At 58.1% G+C, this 12,555-nt stretch overlaps 1 protein-coding gene across 1 annotated transcript in view; it reads left to right on the top strand.

Annotated features, from left to right (window-relative positions):
- The first annotated feature begins 1,176 nt into the window (after positions 1-1,176).
- The window catches only part of RAI1 (retinoic acid induced 1), a 117,409-nt gene continuing 106,030 nt past the window's right edge, over positions 1,177-12,555 (top strand). The window contains exon 1 of the mRNA XM_063111662.1: positions 1,177-1,240. The gene's annotated coding sequence lies outside the window, so the exon portion shown is untranslated. The remainder of the gene's footprint in view (positions 1,241-12,555) is intronic.

Consider the following 12,555-nt stretch of genomic DNA (forward strand, 5'->3'; position numbering starts at 1 on the left):
GCCCTGAGGGCCCTGGCCCCCATTACAGCTCTGACTCCAGAGTGCCCACGACTTGTCCCCTGCTCATGGCCTTCTCACAATCCCACTTACTCGCCAAGTCCTCTCTCACTTCAGGGCCTTCCCACTTGCTGTCACCTCTGCCGAGAATGCTCTTCCCAGGCCTACCACGGCAGCTCCTTCCTGCTCTTCAGCTCTTTGCTCAGACAGGCTTCCTTCCCTCGTTCCCAGCTAAGTAGCCCCTATCCATCCCTGCACCTGCTAATTTTCTTCCTAGCACTTATGTATCCGAGCATTCGTTTGCTGTCTGTCTCTCCCCGCCAGGATGCCAGCTCCATGACAGCAGGGACCACACCGTCTCTGTTGATTGCTCAGCGCCCAGCAAGGTGCCAGGTGCCCAGCGAGTGAAGAAATTTATCTCCGTCCCGTGGAGTCTGGAAATCAAAAACGTTTCTCAAACTGTAAAGAGGTGGTTACAGGTGGGGGCTCGTGGTGGGGTGCGGGCAGGGGCCTGGCTCGAGCCTGGAAGCACCTGAGGGCAGGATGCGGGTCCAAATCCTCAGCCCCAGGTTGCAGCCCCCGGGGCGACCCCGGGCCTCGGCGTCCCCAGGCCCGAGGCGGGGCGTGAGAGTGCTGGAGGGTCGCCCCAGGATCCCACGGCGAAGGCCCCCTCCCCCCGGCCTGCGGGCGAGCGGGGGGCGCACAGCGGGGCGCGCGGACCGCCAGGGGGTGCTGTCGGGGCGCGCACGGCCCACCTGGCGCCCGGGGCCGCGAGCGAGCGAGCGAGCGCAGCCCGGCCGCCCGGGAACTTTTTTCCTCGCGCTCTCAATCTCCTTCTCCCCCCGCGCGTCGCCCGCCCGTCCGCCCGCTCTTCCTGTGCGGAGGGGATCGCATTTCCCCGCGACACCCGCGGACGCCAGGCAGGCCCGGTCGGGTGTGCGGCCAGGGCCGGGTCCCCGCGCCGCCCGCTCCCGCGCCCCCGGGCGCCGCCCCCGCCCGCGGCTGGGCTCCGAGAGGCGAGTTGGAGAGCGAGGCGGCGGCGAGGGCGAGAGGCGAGCCCCGCAGGCCGCCCTGCCCGCGGCCCGAGCGCCGGCGCGAGGACGGGCGCCGCGGCCCACGCTCCTTCCTGCCTGGCCGCGGGCCGGCCGGGCCGCCGCGCCCCGACCCCCATGGCCGTCCGGGCCTCCGGGCCGCGAAATCGCCGTGCCAGACCCAGGGCCCCCGAGTGAGCGCGGGCGCCGAGGTGAGCAGGGAGCAGGGGACGCTGCCCCGGGCGGGGGCGGCGCGAGGCGTCGGGCTCCCCGGGCGGGTGAGGAAGCGAGGCGGGTTCGGGGGGCGAGGGCGCGCGCCGGGTGGCGATGTGGGGGGTCGCGGGGGTCATTGCTTTGTGTGGCGTGGGGGGGGGGGCGCGAGGTCACCGGATGGTCGTCTGGGGAACTGCAGGGTGGGGGCGCCCTGCGCTACGGCTGAGGGTCTTCTGGAGGGTTCGTGCGGCCGGCTGGGGTCCGGCGGGGGCGTGGGGGCGCGAGGAGCGAGGGTCGAGCGTGGCGGGGGCCCTGCGTGCGCCCAGGCGCGGAGCGTTTGCCGAGCGTGGGGTGGGGACGCGGGGGCACTCGCGCGGCGCCGGGGGCGGCGGCGGAGCTTTGTGAGTGCGTCCGGGGTGGGGGGCGGGGAGCCGACTTCTTTGTGCGTGACTGGGGGTCCGCGTGGCCCACGCGGGGGAGCCAGGGCCGCGAAGGGTGGCTAGGGTCGTGCGTGGCGAGGTGGGGACGCGGGGCCCTCCGCGGTGTCCCCACCCGGGCAGCCGCGCCCGGGCCTATGTGCAGGCCCCGCGGCCGGGCAGGAAGCGGTTCCCGGGACCCGGGAGCTCCGTTGAGGCCAGGCCCCGGGCGCGCGGCCCCTTCGGGGGTGACGTCACGGACGGGAGCAGCGGACACGCGAGCCTGGTGACCCCCAGACAGTGGCTCGCCAGGCCCCACGGCCCTGTTTAAGGCTGGCCCCTGCGCCTTGGAGGCAGGGGACCCAGGAGGAGGATGTAGGGACCGAGTGCGGTGGGGGCCAGGGGGGTGACATTAGGAACCTTGGTCGTGCCGGGGGCCTCGGGGTGGGGGGGTGGGGAGAGGAAGCGAAACACCAGCCAGGCCCGAGGCCGCTGTGGCCCCAGCTTCTTGGGGCGCCCGTTTTCCCAGAGCGATTTCCCTTCTTGGGGCGCCTGGTCTTTCCCAAATCCTCGCCAGGGGCCGGAGTGCGGGCCGGAGCCGTGCCCCCCTCTGGGGAGCCCTCGATCGTGGGGGAGCGGTGCGGCTTCGGCTCTGAATGGAGGAAACCCAGTGTAACAATGCCATGTTGGGGGGCTGGGGGAGGGGAGGCAGCGCGCTCGAATGGCGGGCCCGGGCCCCGCGCTCCCCAGCTCCCGCAGCGCCTTTCCCGTGGTTTCATCGGGCCCAGGTGCAGGGACCCACGCGGGACCTGCACGGTTCTCTCCCCGCAACCCCCCCCCCACACACATTTTTTCTGTTCCAGCGCAGCGGTGTGTTCAGAATCCAAGGGCATTACATCTGGTTGCAATCCAGCTTCATGCCGCTGCCGGGCTGTTAAGACCTCGCGCTGACGTCAGAGCCGGGGAATTACTTCTTTTTATTTTATCTTTTTTTAGTTGTCTGCTTCCCTGGGAGGGGAGGCGGGGGTGGGTCAGGAGAGCTCTGAAGTGGAGGCGCCAGCGCGATGGGAGCCCCGGGCCGGGGGCTCTGCTGCTCTGTGTGCCGCCCCCCCCTCCACTCGCCGTACAGACCTCACCCTGCTCGGGGTCAGGCCCACCCGGGCGGGGGGCAGTCCTTGCTGCAGCCTGAGTGGAGGCCCCTCCCGACTGACCACACAGCTCCGTTTCCAGAGGCTTCCCTGGGACGTGGCCCTCGGAATCTGGAAGCTGGAAAGGAATCTTCTGGTTTCCCACCCCTCCCCCCTTGACAGCTGAGGGTGTGTGGAGCCCAGGAACAAGGAGAAATGGCCTTGGGGTGACACAGAGGAGTCGACACAGCCATTCTGGTCACAGGGCAGGCTCAACCCGAGAAGTCTGGCGAAAGCTCTCAGTCAAAAACCTTGGAGAGAAGGAGGGTGTAGCAAGGGGTGATCCAGGCCCCAGAAGCCAACTGTGGGGCCGGCAAAATATGACCTTTCCCAACAGCCAGGCATTCCTCTGGCTTCTGCGGAGACCGAGGGAACTCACCCGCTCTGGAACCGCCTTTCTCTCCGACTGGACCATGAGGTCCTTGTAGGCAAGACCCTGTCTTACACCTCTTTAGACCCCCATACCTAGACCAATGGCTTTCAAACCCCTGCCAGTCACAATGCTGTTCACACCCACTATACATAACTGAAACAAGTTTACTGAAATAATTTTTCTTCTGTCTACTGGTCTCTGATGGAAATTTACTGGTTTCTGTTGTAGTGCATTTGATTTTTTTTTTTTTTTAATTGCTGGTTGTAACCCACTAAATTAATTTCATAATCCACTGGTGGGTCATGCCCAGAGTTTGAAAAAACAGGCCTAGGAAATGAATCTGCCATATATTCATTCAACAAACATTAATTGAGACCCAGCTATTTCCCTCTTTTTTAATTACTCAAGATGGATATGTTCTCACTCTGAAAAGTACAAATAACCCAGTATAGAGAAAAGTGAAAGTCGTCTTGGAACCCTCCCCATAGGTAACCCCAACAGTTTGAACATATCCTTCCAGACTTTCTGCTACTCACTTAATGCACACGTGTATCATACACACTAATACCTAGTTGTTCTTTTCTCTAAATGAGAATATGCCACAGGCCTCTTCTGCAGCTTCCTTTTTCCACTCATTTGTTTTAGAGGGTGAGGGGCTTCAGGGCAAGGCTCTGGGTTGACTCCTGACTTTACCACTTACCCAATGAGTTATTTGCCTCTCTGTGCCTTAGTGTCCCTATCTATACAATGGGGAGAATAACAGTGCTGACCTCACGAGACTGTAGCGAGGCTTTCATGAGTTAATCCATGTAAAGTCTAGAACAGAGCTTGTCCCAATGAATGTCGGTAGCTACTATCTTTATTGCTTCTGTTATTACTATTCTATTCTCATGACAGCCCAGGTTTGTACCTCCTTGCTTTTAACCGCTGCCTATGGCAGTGGCGTGGATGTCTTTTTCCTTCCCCTTCCAATGTGCTCGGCTCCGCAGGAAGGGAGGAGGTGCACGCAGCAGTGACGGTGCACACAGGGCAAGTGTCTCTGTGGGAGAGGCTCCTGGACACCGGCCTGAGGGAACAGAGGTTTTCCAAGGACCCACTGTTTCCAAAGTCCTGTGCTTAATGCACTGTCCAAGCATGAAACATCCCTGCACCTGCCCCCGAGGAGATCACAGCCCAATGGGGGACTGAGATCCAGATAATACCCGAGGTCTTGGCCAGAGTTGGGGGGCTTTGTGGAGGTGCTTCGGGCACTGGTAGGTGAGAATGAGTGGGGCATTTCTGGCAGAGGGAACACATAGTCTTTGGAGTCTGGAAGGGGCATGGCCTGTATGTTGTGGCCAAGAGGGGAGGACTTGGCTCACAAAGAACGGTGGCAGAAGAGGCTGGGTGGTTACTGTGGCCTCCTCACTGGCCTCCCTGCCTCCATCCTGCCCTCTCCCAGGCGATGGCCACACTGTCTCTTTCTAAACCACAGCAGATACCTCCTGGGGCTCACACTGCCTTCTGAACAAAGGTCCAGTCTGTAGTCCTGCCCACGCTGCCCAGGGCCCTGTTTGGAATCCTTTGCTTGCTCCACCCCCATTCAGTCCCCTTCCCCTCCTGCCATAGCCGACCTGTCCTTCTCCAGGTGCAGCCGGGTGCGTCCCTGACTGTTTGCCGGGCAGTCCTTTCCACCTGGGATGCCCTGCACCTTCCTCCCTGCCTCCCAAGACCAAAACAGACGTCCTGTCTCCTCCTCCTCTGACCTCTGAGGCAGAATGAGTCATCTCCCTTTGTCTATACCCGTGGCTTAGTGTTTATCACGGAATTATCGGCAGTTCTGTCAGTGTCTGTCCTCCCTATGAGGCTGGAGCATCTAGGCCTGAAAGCACGTCTCCTTCCTCTCCCTGGCCCAGCGCCAAGGGCGAGGCCTAGAACACAGGGCTCTCACAAATGCTTCCTGGCGGCAGGGCCAGGTAAGGAGGATAGGGTGAGAACCCCGACTTTGTTTCTCGTGGACCCCTTTGATCCTTAGCAAGGGCATGAATCTCAGCAAGGGCAAAGAATCTTTGTGGAGTCTGTGCTGTCAGACTTTAGATGAGACAGGGAGGGGCACCCATCTCCCCCAGGCTGCTCCCTGAGAGGGGCTGGGAGAAACTGGCTTGTCCTGTTTCCCCGGGGATTGAGGCAGAGCTATACCCTGTTCCTGGTGGGTCACTGGGGAACCGAGATTGGAATGTGACACCAGGGAGGGGGAGGCAGGGCTGGAGGTGTAGGTTGAGGTTTGGCTGGCAAAGGACAGATTTTGCTTTACTGGTTCTTGAACCCATGTGAATAGTGCGGGGGGTGGGGGGGGAGTGGAGCAGACAGCAGGGAGAGGGAGAGAGAGATGGCGTAGAAGAGACGGGGCAGAGAGACGGGGTGGGAGAGATGGAGATGGCGGGGGGAGACGTGGAAACAGAGAGGGAGATGTTCTTGTTGCTAGGTAGTGTGCTTATGGTCAGGAGTGAAAGCAGTGAGGTGACACTGGACGTGCATTCGCCCTTCCATTCAGCAGACATTTCCTAAGTGTGTCTCACCTCAGCCCTGAGCCGACACAGGGCCCCAGAGATGAGCAAGCTTGAGGTACTGCCTTAGAGGCCCTCGTGGTCTAGGGGCCAGGTGGGCAAGGAACATCCAGTTTCTGTACAAGGTCTGGCCTGGGGGGAGGGCTGTAAGAGGGAGAAGATGCAGCACGGCCTCGGGGTTGGGAAGCCAGGGCCGGTCAGGGCATCTCCCCTCTCCCCTCTGGCATCAGTCTCATCTGTAAATTGGGGGCGAGTGGACTGCTTTCAGATGGATGGTCTGTGGTCCCAAGTCACCCATTCCTGGGGGTAAGAAACTGGGGACCCAGTGGAGAGGGCTGATAGGACAGGGGCAATGGGCTTGGTCAGAGCATCTACAGGCCTGCACTGGGGGGCTCGAGGGAGCACATGCAGGATTGAGTGGAGTGCCGTTTCTGGAGACTGTGCCCAGCTGTAGGGTGGGATAGGGCTGGGGTAGGGGAAGGAGCACTGGATACAGAATTAGGAAAAGGTTTGAGTTCCAACTGCTGCTTTAGGCAAGTCACTTCCCCTCTCTGAGCATCAGTTTCCTCTTCTGTCAAAACAGAACGTGAATGCTGCAAACATTAAAGGTGATGATGGTGTTGACGTGTTTTGTGATCTGGAAAGCAAGGAGGCCCTGTAGTTTGGGGTCATAAACACAGGCTTTGGGGCCAGGCCAGCCTGGCTTCAAATCCAAGTACCAGCTGTTCTCTCTGGGGCTCTATTCCCCTCCCCTTTGAAATGGGGATAATCACAGGCCCCTCCTGGTTGCCAGTGCATAGCACTCAGCTGGGCTGTTATTGCTGGGCTGTTGGGCTGTTATTCTTATTGCTACAGGACTTTGCATGTGGCAGAGATCACTATTATTATTATTATCATTATTTTTCCATTCATACCAGGTTACCTCTAAGCCTTCCCTGCAATAACATTGACCAAAACAAGGAATTTGGTGCTTGTTTCTTTTCTAGCCAGGTTGAGGCAGATGGATTGGGTGGGTCTTTTTACATATGAGTCAGGTGAGAATTACCAGTTTTCTGGCCAGAATTTCTGTTTCCACAGGGACTTGGCCTCAAGGGTGTGGGTGAACCCTGAGATTGTGTCCAGCAACTTGTGACTTCAGTGGCAGTATCACTACACACTCATTCATTCATTCATTCATAAATCACACGTTGAGCACCTATTGCGCACCGGGGTGCCTTGAACTCAGCCATAAATGAGATGCAGTTCTAACAGCAGAACTGAAGTGCATACATATTTTGGATTTCGACTGCCTGGGTTCAGATCTGGGTTCTGCCACTCACTAGCTTGAGCAAGATACTTATCTCCTTTGCTCAGTTTCCTTATCAGCTTCCTCATCAGCACCTTCTTCATGGGGTTGTTGGGAGAATTAATACATCTCAGTTTATACAGATAAAGTACTTAAAACAGTGTCTGGTACATAGAAAGTGCTAGAGAATGACCGTTTCTCATCGTCATTGTTTTTATTCCTGCCCTGAAGAATCTAGTAGACCAGTTGTGGCCAGGGCTTCCCTGCGAGGCACGGTACCCTTAAAGGAGCAGCAGCTCCCAAGCTCCCTGCCGAAGCAGCCTGACCTTCTGAATCAGCACTCACTGCCTGCCTGCCTTGTTGGACCCGCCTGTGGTGACCTGGAGCTGCTGGGGCCTGGTGATGGGGAGACCCTGTGAGGCCTTGTTCACCTAGAAAGGTCTAATTCTGCCTGACCCCGGGTGGGTTTCAGACATTAAGAAAGAATTTCAGGATCTAGTATTGACGCCAGAAGTGTTTTCTGATTGATCAGAAACCAGAGGCCACCAGATCATCTCTGTGTGTCCTTAGGCAGGTCCCTCAAATTCTCCGAGCCCCCCATTTCCTCATTTATTGAATGGCAAAAATAATAGTATGTATTTCACAGTTCTGTTTTTAAAAAGATTAAATAAGATAGGGCCTCTAAAGCATTTAACCAGTACTGGGCACATAGTAGAGTGCTTAATAAATGTCACCTATTAGTAATAATAATAATTCTCAGAAAATGTAAAGTAAAAACCACCTGAAAGATTTCTTCTTAGGGGCAACAGCTCCTTAGAGAGGTGAATTTGTAAACCTTCCGCTAGTCGGAAAGGACAAAGAATTGTTGCAGCAGCTGGAGAGACACAGGGGCCCAGAGAAGCTCAGCTACTATAGCATAGGCACCCAAAAGTCCAGGCTTGGGGTGGGCAAGGGGGCAAAACCAGAACTGGGTTTCAGCTTGGTGTTTTCTGACACTTTGATAATTATTCCTTCAGCAAATGGTTATGGGCATCAGCATTGATATACAGCAGAGCTCACATGGGCCTGTCTTCTAGAAGCTTCTAGTCTGATAGGGAAAATAGAATTTGTACATGAGGATGATCAGAGGTAAAGTGAAAGTATCTGTTATATTAGAGGGGGAAGAGTCATGCATTCACTCATTCCAGGGGGCACTATGCTAGGCCAGGGAGCAGTGCTTCTCAATTGGGCAATTTTGTCCTTCAGAGGACATTTGTGCCATGTCTGGAGGCATTTTTGGTTGTCTCAACTGGGGAGATGCTACTGGCATTTAGGGGTAGAGGCCAGGGATGCTGCTAAACAGCCGAGATGCACAGGACAGCCCCCACAATAAATCACCCCACCCAAGACGTACATTGTGCTGAGGGGCTTGTGAAGCCCTGCTCTGGAAAAGCAGTAGCGGCTGAGCAGGTGGAGCCCCCGCCCTTTGGAAGTATACAGTCTGGAAGGTGAGCAAACATTACAGAAATGACTGCATAGATGTGGATTTTATTGTAATTGTGTTGTGAGCTAGGAAGGAAAAATGCAGACTGCAAGAAGAGTGATACGGGCTTTCCACTCTCAAGGGAAGGTCTTGGCTGGGGATGGAGGGGAGGTCTTTCCAGCGGAGGGCACAGCCCAGGTAAAGGCTCAGAGGCAGAAAGTGAAAGGGTGTGTCTAGGGAGACTCCAGAAGAAGGCTTCCAGAGGTGAGGAGGAGATACAGGAGGGGAGGCGCTCTCTCCTTCTGTCTGGGTTTTTTGTTTGTTTGTTTGTTTTTTGTGGCTGACTGGTACAGGGATCCGAACCCTTGACCTTGGTGTTACAACACCATGCTCTAACCAGCTGAGCTAACTGGCCTGTCCCCCTTCTGTCTGGTTTGAAGGAACTACAGCTCCTGGCATGCTGCACTCTGGGGGGCTGAGCAGAGGGGTGGGAGTACCCTAGGCCAGGTGCTGGCCTCGGCCTGGGGCCCAGCCTGCGCCTTTTCTCTCATTTGCATTCCTCTGATAGGTGGGAAAAAGAAGCAGGAAAAAAGAGAGAGAGAAGAGGAAGAACAATATTTTCATTTCAAACACAGATAGGGGTGGGGGAGGTGGGAAGGAATTTGGTTTATGATACCTTTGAGACAAGCACAGAAAATCCCCACCATTGCCCGAAATAGCACTAAAAACAGATGTTTTGGCAAATCAGACTTAATTGAGTGGCTCTCTCTTCTTGAGTCCAGCAGGATGTAGACGGAGCTGTCTTTGTTCCCCTGGGGTGACATTGTCCCCTGGGGCTGCCACCCTGGCAAGTTAAACAGAGAGGCTCTGGTCTCCAGGGCAGGACAGGAGCCTGAGGAGCTTAGCTTGGCAGCCCTTGGCCTCTGCCTGAGTGTTCCAGAGGGCGAGACATGGTGACCAGGGCCAGCTGGGTGAAAGAGGTGGGAGAGGTCTAGTTCCTCTCATAAGTGGATGTCTATCTCTTTGGATACTGAAAGGGATCATAGAGAAAAGCCATCAATTAAAGGGTGCCTGCTATTGTGCTGGGCATTGGGTGGTCTTCTCTAAGCCTTTACTACCCTATTTTACTACCCTATACTGATTCTCAAGGAAACTGAAGTTTAGAGAGGTTAAGTGACCTGCCTGAGGTCACACAGCAACCAGGTGGCTGAGCTGGGATTGGAGATCACATCTGTTGGGCTCCAAAGCCAGGCTCTGCCTGCTGCTCACTCTCCTCCTCATGTTAGTCAACTCATCCATTTGGAGATAATCATGGCTTGTGAAATAATGCCATGACCTGGTGGGAAGTTTTTAAGGCTTGGAGTCAGCCAGCCATGAGCTTGAACTCTGACCTGGGCAGTTTTTCTGTGGCTTTCCTTCTCTGAGCTTCCTGTCTCCTCATCAGTCAAATGGGTATAATCATGCCTTTATCCTGAAGTCGCTGTAAGGGTTAAACTCAGCATGAAAGGGGTTGAAGGGGAATAGGGAGGCCGGGGCAGGTCCCTGGGCCACCCAGTGTGGCAGAGTGCAATAAAAGAGCCCTGGGTAGAGGGAGCCAGGCAAGATTGTGGTATCTCTGTGCCGTATCAGTGTTGGGTTTCTTTATTTGAATCGGGAGAGAGGGCAGCCTCCGCTCTGCAGGTAGAGAAGGTGGTGTGGAATGTGGGTGTTTATTTTTCTTTGCCTGTGAAAGCTCTGTTTCAGCTCAGGCTGACTGTGTAGGGCTTCCAAAGAAACTGCTTTGGTGTCTGCTCGGGGTGGATACTCAGAGGGTACCCATTAAGTGAGGCCCCCAGTGCAGCCCTTATTCCAGTGCCTGGGATACCTGGGAGTCCCCAGAAAGAGTGAGGTGTGGGTGAGGGCCATGAAATGGAGGCATCATCCCTCTGCCTGCTCTTATGAGGCCCTCCTGGTCCCATTCATCTCCTTATCTCCTGGCAGCTAGTGGGTTGCTAGGAAGGCAGAGGCAGCCTTCCTGATTGACAAACAAAACAAGCCTTGCTTACAAAAGGAGAGGGGAGGCTGGCTGGGCCTCTCCGGCTCCCCTCCCCCTGCCCCAGGCATCTCTCCTGCTCCACCCAGCTGGCACCCTACATTCTGAGACACAGCGAGCGGGCTCGAAAGCCATCATCGTTGGTCAGGACACCAGGCTAGGAGCCCTTTGCGCTGGGGGGAGGTGGATTTGAGGAACGATGGGGTGGCCATGAGGCAGGGCTTTGCTGCAATGGCTGCCCCCTCCTTTCCTTCAGCTGGCTGGGCAGGCAGCTTGGAGAGGAAGCAGGGCCGGCAGGTAGCAGAGAAAGACAGCGGATCCAGGGAGAGCAGCAGAGAAAGCAAACAAACAGGGCTTTGTGTGGCTGCGGGTTGCCGGATTGCCGTCTCAGAATGGAAGCCAGGCCTGCGGTAGGGGGAGGGGGCCGAGGGAGGGGAGGCCAGGCCATTGCTCTGGATCAGAAATAGGCAGCCAAACCAGCCCACGGAGTGCCACTACGTGTGGACAGGCATCTGGAGTCAGCCTGGCCAAGTCCCAGCTGTGCCACTTCACTCCTTAACAGATCTGGGGTCATTTGCCCACCTAATCTGAGCAGCCACTCACGTGTAGGACAGCATCAGCTCCTGTTCTACCCTTGCCCCGTTGCTGCTGGGAGGACACAGATTAACAGGGAATCAGGGTCTCCCCCTGGGGAGCTGCCAGCCTCCTCGGTCTCCCGGGAGGGCAGAGACTTCTGCTTCGAGCTGTGGGCAGTTTGGGGGCTCTGACGGGGTTGGCAGCCATGCCGAGGGCACAGGTTCGCTGTCCAGTAACAGATGCCTGGGGCGTAGGTGGGCGGAGGTTGGCATCTCAGGTCCCCAGTCCTGAGGACTCAAGCTGCCCCCTTCAGTGGGGGAGGTGCGCTGGGTTGGGGGAAGGGACAGAGCCAGGAAGCCGGGCCTTCCTGTGCAGAGAGTGAGGGGCCATCTTTGGGGGGGGTGTCATATTCTGGATCCCAGCGAGGGCAGCCCCCCCCCCCCCCCCGGCCCGGCCCACCGCCCTGAGGGCTGGGCGGCCCGGGCCTCCGGCAAAGGCTTAGCTAGGAGCTGTCAGGCCAGACACGCCAGCAGCTCCGTGATTGCCTCCGGGGCCATTTCCTCTCCTCTCCCCGACCTCGAGAGGGGGCGGCGAGAGGGCAAACTCCTGCGCTTCCTGCCGGCCCCGCCCGCCCCTCCCGCGGCGCCCTGCTCGGTGGCGGCGTCCCACAAGCCCGGCCGGGGCCAGCCGCGCCGGGCGGGGGCCCGGGAGCCTCGGGGCGCCGCCGCCGTGCGGGGGGGCGGGGCGCCCGCGTCGCCATGGCAACGCCCGGCCCGGCATGCTTCGCGGGCCGCTGGGCGGGGCCGCCGAGGTCCCGCCCCCTGGCGGAGCCCGGGTCTTTTTCCGGGAACGCGGGGCCGTAGGCGGGGCCTCCAGTTCCAGCGCCGTGGACTGTGCTCGCAGGGCCGCCTGGCCGGGTATGCGCCTCTCGGAGCCTCCCTCTCTTCCTCCCTGGATGTTTGGGAAGAATAAGTGAGATCCTGTGCGGGTTAGCCTCGGGCTCACGTCACTGCATCGCCCCGGCCGGGGCCTAGGGAAGCCGCTTCCAGGGGGCAGTTGAAAGTGGGAGCTAGGTCCCCCCTCAGCTGCAGGCTCTGGGCCTCCCGCTCTTTCCTCTGGGACTGCCCAGGGGCCGGTCGGGACCTACTTATCAAGAGAGGAGGGGTCAGGAGTGCACACCTCACGCCGTCCTGGCCTAGACCCTGCAGCCCCAGCCAGTCTCCCTCCAGTCCAGGAACACGGGCCTCCCCTAGTTGGCAGCCGTTGAACTGTCTGGCCAGGAGGAGGCACATTCCTATCTCCTGAGCTGAGCCCCTCCTGCCCTGGAGGCAGCCTCTTCTGGAACTGTGCTGCCAACCCAGCCCTGCCCTCCTGGCAACGATGGCCTCTCCGTCCAGCCTTCTCGTGCCTTAAGTCCCCAACTGCTCACTCCAGGGT

Source organism: Cynocephalus volans, chromosome 10 (assembly GCF_027409185.1).
Source record: "Cynocephalus volans isolate mCynVol1 chromosome 10, mCynVol1.pri, whole genome shotgun sequence".
NCBI lineage: Eukaryota > Metazoa > Chordata > Mammalia > Dermoptera > Cynocephalidae > Cynocephalus > Cynocephalus volans.